This window comes from Pongo pygmaeus, chromosome 5 (genome assembly GCF_028885625.2).
Source record: "Pongo pygmaeus isolate AG05252 chromosome 5, NHGRI_mPonPyg2-v2.0_pri, whole genome shotgun sequence".
NCBI classification, from domain to species: domain Eukaryota; kingdom Metazoa; phylum Chordata; class Mammalia; order Primates; family Hominidae; genus Pongo; species Pongo pygmaeus.
Window position 1 is genome coordinate 104,950,061 of NC_072378.2, and position 12,727 is coordinate 104,962,787.

The 12,727-nt window shown below is 36.5% G+C and overlaps 1 protein-coding gene and 1 non-coding gene across 7 annotated transcripts in view; one reads left to right on the top strand and one right to left on the bottom strand.

The window, feature by feature from the left end:
- LIN28B (lin-28 homolog B) overlaps positions 1-12,727 on the top strand; it is a 144,326-nt gene that overhangs the window by 98,986 nt on the left and 32,613 nt on the right. The gene's annotated exons all lie outside the window — the stretch shown is intronic.
- On the bottom strand, positions 7,609-7,715 carry LOC129039708 (U6 spliceosomal RNA). The gene has a single exon (XR_008503425.1). It is a non-coding gene; the product is annotated as a U6 spliceosomal RNA (small nuclear RNA).

A 12,727-nucleotide genomic window follows, 5' to 3' on the forward strand; every position in this document is an offset into this window, starting at 1 on the left:
CATAAGGCAAAACTTTACAACAATATTAGAAGGAAATACAGGATAATATTCCTGTGATCTTAGGTTTGGGAAAGATCTTTTTAAAAGAAGGTACAAACAGTAGAAGCCATAAGGGATAAGATTAATAAAATTGACTGCTCTAAAATTTAAACTTCTACCAGGCAAAGGTTTCAGTCAAACAGATAAAACCACTCAAAGTATCTATAGAAATTAGGGATTTAGACCTTATACGTAATGTGGGAGTTGCAGGGCAAAGGAAGAGTCAGTGTTTTAGAGAAATAGTCATTAACCAGTCTTCAGAAGCACTGGGCTGGGGGGTACAAATCAGTGCTTGCAGGGAATTCCAAGAAGCCAGGCACATGTGACTATGAAAAGGGAACTGGAAGAGGGAGTCTCTGGAGAGGCCTATGGAAACTGCTGCCTCCGAGTGGACCAGTGGCAGGCTGCTGTTGGTCAGCAGGGCCAACAGTTGGGAAGACAAGCTGAGCACAGAGCACCAGAGAGAGAACAGCTGGGACCTGCTGGGCAGGTCTGTGTCTGTTACCAAGTCTGGCCAGGTCCAAGAATAATGACTTCTTCACTTCCAAATCTTGTACAAGTTTCTCTTTTGGTTGACTCTACCTCAGAACCATCCAGAGAAGGAGATTCTGTGAAATACAGGTGCTAGCCGTAACCAAACCGACATTTCAATCTAGCATCATTAATATAAACAAAGTTAGAGTGGGAAAGGATATTTGCAATGCATGTAATTGATAAATAATTAATATCCAAAAAGCACTACAAATCAAAAAGAAAAAACAAAGCCTGATAGAAATGGACAAATAGTAAGTCATAAAGAAAAGTATTCACTGAAAAACTGTGTGGCATTACTAATCTAAATGAGACATCATTTCACTCATGTTGAACTAGCAGAAATTTCAAAGTCTGACAGTACCAAGCATTGTGAAGAACGTTCCACAATACTGATGGGATTCTTGATGCTACCACTTCATAGAGCAATTTGGCAGTATCTCGTGGAAGATTGTTGATATCTTTTTACTCCACTTCTGGGTAGATTTTTCATGGCAGTGTTTTTCAAACTGTGGTTTGGGGCCCACTGGTGGCTTTGAGATCTATTTGATGGGTTATGACCAGTATTATTAATTTTAAAAAATGAGATAGAATAAAAATCATCAGAGCACTTTGCATGTAGTAAGAGTAACTTGTTTCATAAACTTTTGAGTTGTGGTGTGTGTATTTGTGTGAGTACTGAATCAAGATTGAAAATGTTTTCTCAATGTGGGTCATGGTCATTTTAACACAAAGAGAATTATACAAAAATGTTACTTAGAGCATTGTTTGTAGTCACAAAAAACTAGAAACAACTTAAATGTCTGTAAATGAGAATTTTTAAATTATAGTATGTTCTTAGGATGATATGGCAGTTAAAGTGAACATATTAGAGCTACATCTCAAGGATAGCTCCTTTTTTAAAAACCCCACTGTATTGTTGAATAAAAATGTAAGTTGCACAGTGTATGAAATTTACTCCATCTATATTAATTTTTTAAAACCATCAAATGATATTATGTATTATGTATGGATACTTACATGTGTGGCAAAAATGTGAAAACATGATAAACCCTGAATTCCTGATAGTACTTACTCTTAAGAGGCAGAGAAGAGAATGGGATTGTGGGAGTACACAGATTATATTTAACCATTTGTTCAAGTTATTTTGAATCCTTCAGTAGGGTATTCATATGTAATAGATTCCACACCTTATGCTATTTATTTTTAGGTATTGTAGTTTTTGATGCTATTTTGAATGAATTTTTTTCCTTCAGTTTTAACTGGTTCTTGCCTACTGTCGAGAAAAGCTGTGTAAAGATTTAGGGGAAAGTTTTGTCTCTTCTCCAAGAGTTGTACCTATTCTTTTCTTTTCTTTTCTTTTTTTTCTTTTCTTTTCTTAGGAATACACTCAAACTTCCTAAGCAGTGTTGAATGATGCTGATGACAGCAAGCATTTTGTCTTCCAATTTAATGAAAATAGCTTTAATATTTCAAGTTTAGTCTGATGTTTGCTATTGTTTTTCAGTAAATAATCATGTTTAAATTGCTTTCTTTTTCTTCTCGTTTACTCAGAGTTTTTACCGTGGATGGCTGCTAAATTATTATATCAAAAATGTTTTCAGCATCTCTCAACATAATTATGTAATTTTCTACTCTAGTATATTGATAAAGTGAGTTACATCTATAGATTTTATGAAGTTAAAGCATTCTTACATTCCTGTGTGGGAGTGGGACCCTTTTTAGTCATTATTTGCTTATTCAGTTTCATCATATTTATCAGTCATACATAACTAGGACTTTTTGTGTACTTTCCTCTTCAAGTTTTATTAAATTTATTAAGATTATTCTAGTCTCATGAATTAGTGAGTTTTCTGTCTCTGTATTGCTGTATAGTTTAACATAATAAGAATTTAAGTAGTAGTCTCCTCAAGTGATAAATAATAGATTTCTTCTTTCATGGGAAAAACATCACAACTTGTGTTTATATTTATTTACTTTATACCTTTTATTTTTATGTTTTATAATATATACTAGTATATACCTGATATTATAAATACACACAAATACACATTATATGTGTATTTGTGTGTATTTACATATAATGGGGTAGGTGTTCAAAAAAAATTCTTACCAATAAGTGTGCATGATCAAAATAATTTAGAGCCCACAACTTTAAAAGGTAATAGAACTAAGCTATAAACACCAAAGCCCTTCGCATTTTGTAGTTAAAAAAATTGTCCAGAGCTTTCTCATATCTATTAGAGTTTTCTGTTTCCTTTTTGATCGGATTTGGTATATTTTACTAAGAAATTATTTACTTCCATTAGATTTTCTAATTTGTGCCAAAAATTGAAAGAAGATTTTCTTATTCTTTAAATTTCCTCCTTATATGCAATTGGAATTTTTTTTTTTTTTTTTTTTTTTTTTTTTTTGAGACAGGTTCTCACTCTGGTTGCGCAGGCTGGAGCACAGTGGTGGAATCTTGGCTCACTGCAGCCTCGACCTCCTGGGCTCAGGTGATTCTCCCACCTCAGCCTCCTGAGCAGCTTGGATTACAGGCACACACCAACACAACCAATAATTTTTTTTTTTTTAGTAGACACAGGGTTTCACCATGTTGCCCAGGCTGTTCTTGAACTCCTGGGCTCAAGCAATCCTCACGCCTCAGCCTCCCAGAGTGCTGGGATTACAGGTGTGAGCCACCACACCTGGCCTGCAATTGGATTTTAGTAATTCCTAACATTTTATGTTTTCATTTTCTTTTTTTCTCATTTAGGCATCTCGCGAATTTACCTTTTCAAATATTGCCTTTTATTTTATCTACAATTTTGCCTGTTTTTTGTTTCTTTCAGATCTCACTTGTATAATGTCTTCTTTGTTAATTTTGTTATATTTTTCTTTCTATTTTCATAAATTGGATGCTTAATTTATCTTCAGTCTTTATTTTTATAGGTACTAAGGATTTCAGACCATAAATATTCTTTTAGGAAAAACTTAACTGTTTTGCACAGGTTTCAGTATGAAGTTCTAGGTTTTTTTTTGTTATTTTCTAGATAATTTGATACTTAGTTTTGATTTTCACTGTGCTGGCTACTCTGAAATCCAGTGCTGTTAAAGGGTTGTTGTTTATTATCTGACTGGAGGTATATTGGTCTTAAGTCTTTCCGGTGCAAGTTACACAAATGATCTCATCATGGCTGAAGATAGTTGTTCTCAGTGTCATTTTTGGACCAGCATTAGCATCACATGGGATCTTGTTTAAAATGCACACTCCAAGGCCTGACCCTAGACTTAACCTGGAGTGTTGAGCTTAGCCATTGTTTTTTTTTTCTTCTTTTTTCCAACAAACCTCTGGGTAATTTTGATATATTGTAAGTTTGAGATCCCTTGGCTTGGCGTGGGAGGGTGATGTGGGAAGAAATTTGTTGAATCACATAGTTTATAATTCCAGGAATTAAAATAGTTCAGATACATCTGGATTTGAGTGCTCAATCCTAGTGCCAAGAGGGATAGAATTCCCAGCAATTCTCACAAAAGTTCATAATTAATTTTGTTGATCTAGCCTAGAATGTGATAATCTGATTCGCTAGACATGAATCGTTTGCCCACTCTGTGCTGGGGAGTCAGGTGAACTCCCACCCCCATCTAAACCACAAGGATTAAAAGTAGGGGAAAGAGGATTCTCCAGAAGAAAAAGTGCCATTATGAGTAGAGACACTGAATTGGGGGGAGGGGGTAGGCAAAAATAACTGATACACATAAAATAGCACTGGATTACAGAGTAGCTAGTCTGTAAACTGTTACTGTTTTTCAAGAAGACAATGAGCTTGTACTATAATCTAAGTTAATATACCACTTCCTTCATTGGAAGGCCTTGCTACAAAAACAGTGTGACCTGTACTAAATATTCCTTTTTCGTGTGTTTAGAATTTTCCTCTGTTATTTGTTTATATGTTTCTTTACTTTTTTCCTTTTCTTCTGGAAATCTGGTTACATAGCTATTAGTGCTCCTAAAGTTTTGTGTCTTTTCTCAGCATTTTCATCTGTCGTCTTGCTTTCTTTTGTAAGATTATTATTTTGAACATTAATTGAGTTCTTCTAGAACATCGACTGACTTCTCAGATGTGACTGTCTTCTTTCACTGTTTTTTTTTTTTTCTATTTAGTTTCAAAATTTCAGATCATGTTTTTAGTTCCAGAGAGCTTTCTTTTCTGTCCTAAACTGGTTTATGTTAAAAATTTTCTTCAGATGTCAGTGGGAGCCAGGTTTTCTAAAAGTGCAGCTCTCTCTCTCAGGTTACTTTGTCCCTATGAAATACTGGAGTTTTTCTCCCCTCTCATTGTGGTTTTTCTTCCCTTAACATGAGTACAGAGGTGGCTTTTAGCCTCTCTCAAACAGAGACAAACCTCTGATTTATGGAAGTGATTTGTGATTTCTGCTCTTGTGTGCTGACAGTAAGCAAACTATCAAAGCCCAACCCCTCTGCTATGGGAGATGGGGGTTGAAGGATAGAAGACCAAGGAAAGAACCTCTGAAATGTCCTTTGCTCACTGGAAGAATATACTCCATTTGCCAAAGGAACAAAAAAGTGAAAATACCTAGGACTAAAGCTTAATGAGAGATACACAGAGTCTAAATGAAGAAAACTGAAACTGGCCAAGCGTGATGGCTCATGCCTATAATCCCAGCACTTTGGGAGGCTGAGGCAGGTGGATCACTTGAGGTCAGGAGTTCGAGACCAGCCTGGCCAACACGGTAAAACCCCATCTAAAAATACAAAAATTAGCTGGGCATAGTGGCGCATGCCTGTAGTCCCAGCTGCTCAACAGCAACAGAGTGAGATTCTGTCTCAAAAAAAAAAAAACAAAAAAACCAAAAAAAACTAAAACAATACAAAGTTAGTATAAGAGAAAATACATGAGTAAAAGTAAGCTCAGTATGAAGCCTACCCTGGGATGTGTTTGTTTGTGTGTGTGTGTATCCTATTCAAAATGAAATCTTTTCCTCCTTTTATTTTTATAAACTTAATGAGATTGATAATTTTTAACCAGTTATTTAAAAAACTTCTTTTGTTGATTTTTTTGTTTTTGGTTTTTTTTTTTTAGAGACAGGGTCTCACTCTGTCACCCAAGCTGGAGTGCAGTGGCAGGATCTCAGCTTACTGCAGCCTCTCTTCCTGGGTTCAAGCAATTCTCCTGCCTGAGCCACTTATATAGCTGGGATTACACGTGTGCACCACCATGCCCTGCTAATTTTGTATTTTTAGTAGAGATGGGGTTTCACTAGCCTAGGCTAGTCTCAAACTCCTGAGCTCAAGTGATCTGCCTTCTCAGCCTCCCAAAGTGCTGGGATTACAGGCGTGAGCCACTGGGCCTGGCTCTTTGTTGATTTTTAATAGTTTTTCAATTTATTCATGGTTTTCAAGGTATGAAATATCTTTACCCACAAATAATAATAACTATCCTCTATGATAATTTGTGGTATATCCATTTTATTGTTCTTCCATTTTGTTTCTGTCTTTGTGTTTTACCTATTCAGTGATCAAATAATTATCTATATTTTTCCTGGTTTCCTTCTATTAACTTTTAAATCCATCAAAAATTTTATTTGTTACATTATATAAAGATTAAGAAGCTCTGTTCTGAATTTCCCCTTACTCAGCATCTCTTGTTGAACTCTGTTGATTTGTGAAAGTTCTTTTGTTATTTAATGATTTCTTCCATACGTTACTTCTAATATGTATGTTTCAGGGCTCTATACTTTTACAGCTTGTCCTACTCTTTCTTCCGCTAGTTGTTTTAATTTCTATATTTTTGTAATACCTTTTAATTCCTCAAAGGTAAATCTCCCTTTATTACTGTTCTGAGATATTATTATAGCTATTTTCATTTATTTTTAAAGATGAACTTCAAAATCACTTTCTTCCCATCATTATCAACTCTCATTGGTATTTTTATAGGAATTCAAATTATTTTATTCACAAAATATTTGTGGTACAGGAATCCCAGTTTTACAGTTTGTAAATCCAAAGTATAGTACTATAAATAGAAATTTCAATTCCCACAATGAAGATATAAATCTAATTATAGCCAATAAACTACTTCATATGGCTTAATCTAATTTTTTTCATGCTCTAAAAATTGAGTTAATACAGTCATTGGAAATTACTGTTTTAGTTTTAAAAATATTTTCATTTCAATAGTTTTAGGGGTACAAGTGGCTTTTGGTTACATGGATGAATTGTAAAGTAGTGAAGTCTGGCTTTTAGTGTACCTGTTGCCCGACTAGTGCACGTTCTACCCAATGGAAATGATCTTAATGGTAACATTTTAAAGTTGTATTGCTAGTCATTGGAATTTTTGGATCAAGTGCAATGGCTCGCACATGTAATCTCAGCTATTTGGCAAGCTGAGATGGGAGGGTCACTTCAGCCCAGGAGTTCGAGACCAGCTCAGGCAATATAATGTGACCCTATCTCTTAAAAAAAAAAATTGCATATGACATTTATAGCTACAAGTATATGTGCTATGAATAGTATAACGTTAAACTGTTAGGAGCAGTAGTAGAAGCAGCAGGTAAATAATCACATCATAGATTGAGAAAAGTTTCAGAAATACCTGAAGGCACTATTTCTTTTATTCTATGTATATCTTATGTAGGTAAGCCTGTTTAAATCCTGAGAATTCCTAAATCCACTCACTTATATTTAGCAATAATAACTATTATTATTTAATACGGAATACTTCATAAATTTGTGTGTCATTCTGTTTTTTTTTTTTTTTTTTTTTTTTTTTTCCTGAGATGGAATCTCGCTCTTGTCACCCAGACTGCAGTGCAGGGTCACGATATTGGCTCGCTGCAACCTCTGCCTCCCGGGTTCAAGCGATTCTCCTGCCTCAGCCTCCCAAGTAGCTGGGATAAAGACATGTGCCACCATGCCCAGCTAGTTTTTGTATTTTTAGTAAAGACAGGGTTTCACCATGTTGACCAGGCTGGTGTCGAACTCCTGACCTCAAGTGATCCACCCACCTCAGTCTCCCAAACTGCTGGGATTATAGGCGTAAGCCACCATACCTGGCCCTGTATGTCATTCTTGTATAGGGGCCATACTAATCTTCTCTGTATTGTTCCAATTTTAGTATATGTGCTGGAAAAGCAAGCACCCACTCACTGTACATTAAAAAAGTTAACCATATCTGTACAGACTTGGACAATGCTAAACCAATTACTCATTTTTTGCCTTAGGAAGGAAGTCTGGGTGTGCTGTAGTGCATGGTTAGGCTGCTTTTCAAAGTCCAGTTGGTAGGATGCTGAGCAAAACCTTGCCAGAACTCAGAACTGTGAACTTTACCATGACTCTCCAAGTGATCAGTACGTAATGTGCTATCTAATAACACCTTTTTGAAAATCTAAAACCCATCTTCTTTCATCTCTATATGGTTTTCTATTTTTTCATATGATATTTTTATAGTTAGTAATTGTAACTAATACTAAATGATTTTACAATTTTTTTAATTTCTTTTTTTATTATTATACTTTAAGTTCTAGGGTACAGGTACACAACGTGCAGGTTTGTTATATATGTATACATGCACCATGCTGGTGTGCTGCACCCATTAACTCGTCATTTACATTAGGTATATCTCCTAATGCTATCCCTTCCCCCCTCCCCCTACCCCATGACAGGCCCCGGTGTGTGATCTTCCCCTTCCTGTGTCCAGGTGTTGTCATTGTTCAATTCCCACCTATGAGTGAGAACATGCGGTGTTTGGTTTTTTGTCCTTGCGATAGTTTGCTGAGAATGATGGTTTCCAGCTTCATCCATGTCCCTACAAAGGACATGAACTTTTATGGCTGCATAGTATTCCATGGTGTATATGTGCCACATTTTCTTAATCCAGTCTATCACTGATGGACATTTGGGTTGGTTCCAAGTCTTTGCTATTGTGAATAGTGCCACAGTAAACATACATGTGCATGTGTCTTTATAGCAGCACGATTTATAATCCTTTGGGTATATACCCAGTAATGGGATGGCTGGGTCAAATGGTATTTCTAGTTCTAGATCCTTGGGAATCGCCACACTGTCTTCCACAATGGTTGAACTAGTTTACAGTCCCACCAACAGTGTAAAAGTGTTCCTATTTCTCCACATCATCTCCAGCACCTGTTGTTTCCTGACTTTTTAATGATCGCCATTCTAACTGGTGTGAGATGGTATCTCATTGTGGTTTTGATTTGCATTTCTCTGATGGCCAGTGATGATGAGCATTTTTTCATGTGTCTGTTGGTTGCATAAATGTCTTCTTTTGAGAAGTGTCTGTTCATCTCCTTTGCCCACTTGTTGGTGGGGTTGTTTGTTTTTTTCTTGTAAATTTGTTTGAGTTCCTTGTAGATTCTGGATATTAGCCCTTTGTCAGATGAGCAGATTGCAAAAATTTTCTCCCATTCTGTAGGTTGCCTGTTCACTCTGATGGTAGTTTCTTTTGCTGTGCAGAAGCTCTTTAGTTTAATTAGTTACCATTTGTCAACGTTGGCTTTTGTTGCCATTGCTTTTGGTGTTTTAGACATGAAGTCCTTGCCCATGCCTATGTCCTGAATGGTATTGCCTAGGTTTTCTTCTAGGGTTTTTATGGTTTTAGATCTAACATGTAAGTCTTTAATTCATCTTGAATTAATTTTTGTATAAGGTGTAAGGAAGGGATCCAGTTTCAGCTTTCTACATATGGCTAGCCAGTTTTCCCAGCACCATTTATTAAATAGGGAATCCTTTCCCCATTTCTTGTTTTTCTCAGGTTTGTCAAAGATCAGATGGTTGTAGATGTGTGGTATTATTTCTTTTTTTATTTTATTTTATTATTATTATACTTTAAGTTTTAGGGTACATGTGCACAATGTGCAAGTTAGTTACATATGTATACATGTGCCATGCTGGTGTGCTGCACCCATTAACTCGTCGTTTAGCATTAGGTATATCTCCTAATACTATCCCTCCCCCCTCCCCCCACCCAATGTATTATTTGTGAGTGCTCTGTTCTGTTCCATTGGTCTATATCTCTGTTTTGGTACCAGTACCATGCTGTTTTGATTACTATAGACTTGTAGTATAGTTTGAAGTCAGGCAGCATGATGCCTCCGGTTGTTCTTTTGGCTTAGGTTTGTCTTGGCAATGCAGGCCCTTTTTTGGTTCCATATGAACTTTAGAGTAGTTTTTTCCAATTCTGTGAAGAAAGTCATTGGTCGCTTGATGGGGATGGCATTGAATCTATAAATTACCTTGGGCAGTGTGGCCATTTTCACGATATTGATTCTTCCTATCCATGAGCAGGGAATGTTCTTCCATTTGTTTGTGTCCTCTTTTATTTCGTTGAGCAGTGGTTTGTAGTTCTCCTTGAAGAGGTCCTTCACATCCCTTGTTAGTTGTATTCCTAGGTATTTTATTCTCTTTGTAGCAATTGTGAATGAGAGTTCACTCATGATTTGGCTCTCCGTTTGTCTGTTATTGGTGTATAAGAATGCTTGTGATTTTTGCACATTGATTTTGTATCCTGAGACTTTGCTGAAGTTGCTTATCAGCTTAAGGAGATTTTGGGCTGAGACAAAGGGGTTTTCTAAATATACAATCATGTCATCTGCAAACAGGAACAATTTGACTTTCTCTTTTCCTAATTGAATACCCTTTATTTCTTTCTCCGCCTGATTGCCTTGGCCAGAACTTCCAATACTATGTTGAATAGGAGTGGTGAGAGAGGGCATCCCTGTCTTGTGCCAGTTTTCAAAGGGAATGCTTCCAGTCTTGCCCATGCAGTATGATATTGGCTGTGGGTTTGTCATAAATAGCTCTTATTATTTTGAGATACATCCCATCAATACCTAATTTATTGATAGTTTTTAGCATTAAGGGCTGTTGAATTTTGTCAAAGGCCTTTTCTGCATCTATTGAGATAATCATGTGGTTTTTGTCTTTGGTTCTGTTTATATGCTGGATTACATTTATTGATTTGCATATGTTGAACCAACCTTGCATCCCAGGGATGAAGCCCACTTGATCAGGGTGGTTCAGCTTTTTGATGTGCTGCTGGATTCGGTTTGCCAGTATTTTATTGAGGATTTTTGCATTGATCTTCATCAGGCATATTGGTCTAAAATTCTCTTTTTTTGTTGTGTCTCTGTCAGGCTTTGGTATAAGGATGATGCTGGCCTCATAAAATGAGTTAGGGAGGATTCCCTCTTTTTCTGTTGATTGGAATAGTTTCAGAAGGAATGGTACCAGCTCCTCCTTGTACCTCTGGTAGAATTCAGCTGTGAATCCATCTGGTCCTGGACTTTTTTTGGTTGGTAGGCTATTAATTATTGCCTCAATTTCAGAGCCTGTTATTGGTCTATTCAGGGATTCCACTTCTTCCTGGTTGAGTCTTGGGAGGGTGTATGTGTCGAGGAATTTATCCATTTCTTCTAGATTTTCTAGTTTATTTGCATAGAGGTGTTTATAGCCTTCTCTGATGGTAGTTTGTATTTCTGTGGGATCGGTGGTGATATCCTCTGTATCATTTTTTATTGCGTCTATTTGATTCTTCTCTCTTTTCTTCTTTATTAGTCTTGCTTGCAGTCTATCAATTTTATTGATCTTTTCAAAAAACAAGCTCCTGGATTCATTGATTTTTTTGAAGGGTTTTTTGTGTCTCTCTTTCCTTCAGCTCTGTTCTGATCTTAGTTATTTCTTGCCTTCTGCTAGCTTTTGAATGTGTTTGCTCTTGCTTTTCTAGTTCTTTTAATTGTGATGTTAGGGTGTCAATTTTAGATCTTTCCTGCTTTCTCTCGTGGGCATTTAGTGCTATAAATTTCCCTCTACACACTGCTTTAAATGTGTCCCAGAGATTCTGGTTTGTCTTGTCTTTGTTCTCATTGGTTTCAAAGAACATCTTTATTTCTGCCTTCATTTCGTTATGTACCCAGTAGTCGTTCAGGAGCAGGTTATTCAGTTTCCATGTAGTTGAGCGGTTTTGAGTGAGTTTCTTAATCCTGAATTCTGGTTTGATTGCACTGTGGTCTGAGAGACAGTTTGTTATAATTTCTGTTCTTTTACATTTGCTGAGGAGTGCTTTACTTCCACGTATGTGGTCAATTTTGGAATAAGTGTGATGTGGTGCTGAGAAGAATGTATATTCTGTTGATTTGGGGTGTAGAGTTCTGTAGATGTCTGTTAGGTCCACTTGGTCCAGAGCTGAGTTAAATTTCTGGATATCCTTGTTAACTTTCTGTCTTGTTGATCTGTCTAATGTTGACTGTGGGGTGTTAAAGTCTCCCATTATTATTGTGTGGGAGTCTAAGTCTCTTTGTAGCTCTCTAAGGACTTGCTTTATGAATCTGGGTGCTCCTGTTTTGGGTGTATATATGTTTAGGATAGTTAGCTCTTCTTGTTGAATTGATCCCTTTACCATTATGTAATGTCCTTCTTTGTCTCTTTTGATCTTTGTTGGTTTAAAGTCTGTTTTATCAGAGACAGAATTGCAACCCCTGCCTTTTTTTTGTTTTCCATTTGGTTGGTAGATCTTCCTCCTTCCCTTTATTTTGAGCCCATGTGTGTCTCTGCACGTGAGATGGGTTTCCTGAATACAGCACACTGATGGGTCTTGACTTTTTATCCAATTTGACACTCTGTGTCTTTTAATTGGAGCATTTAGCCCATTTACATTTAAGGTTAATATTGTTATGTGTGGATTTGATCCTGTCATTATGATGTTAGCTGGTTATTTTGCTCATTAGTTGATGCAGTTTCTTCCTAGCATCAATGGTCTTTACAATTTGGCATGTTTTTGCGTGGCTGGTACCGGTTGTTCCTTTCCATGTTTAGTGCTTCCTTCAGGAGCTCTTTTAGGGCAGGCCTGGTGGTGACAGAATCTCTCAGCATTTGCTTGTCTGTAAAGTATTTTATTTCTCCTTCACTTATGAAGCTTAGTTTGGCTGGATATGAAATTCTGGGTTGAAAATTCTTTTCTTTAAGAATGTTGAATATTGGCCCCCACTCTCTTCTGGCTTGTAGAGTTTCTGCTGAGAGATCTGCTGTTAGTCTGATGGGCTACCCTTTGTTATTTTACAATGTTTTTAAATCACTGTATATTTTCATATTATCAGGACAATGAATGGCCTCATAAATTTTCTTAAAATTTTTTTT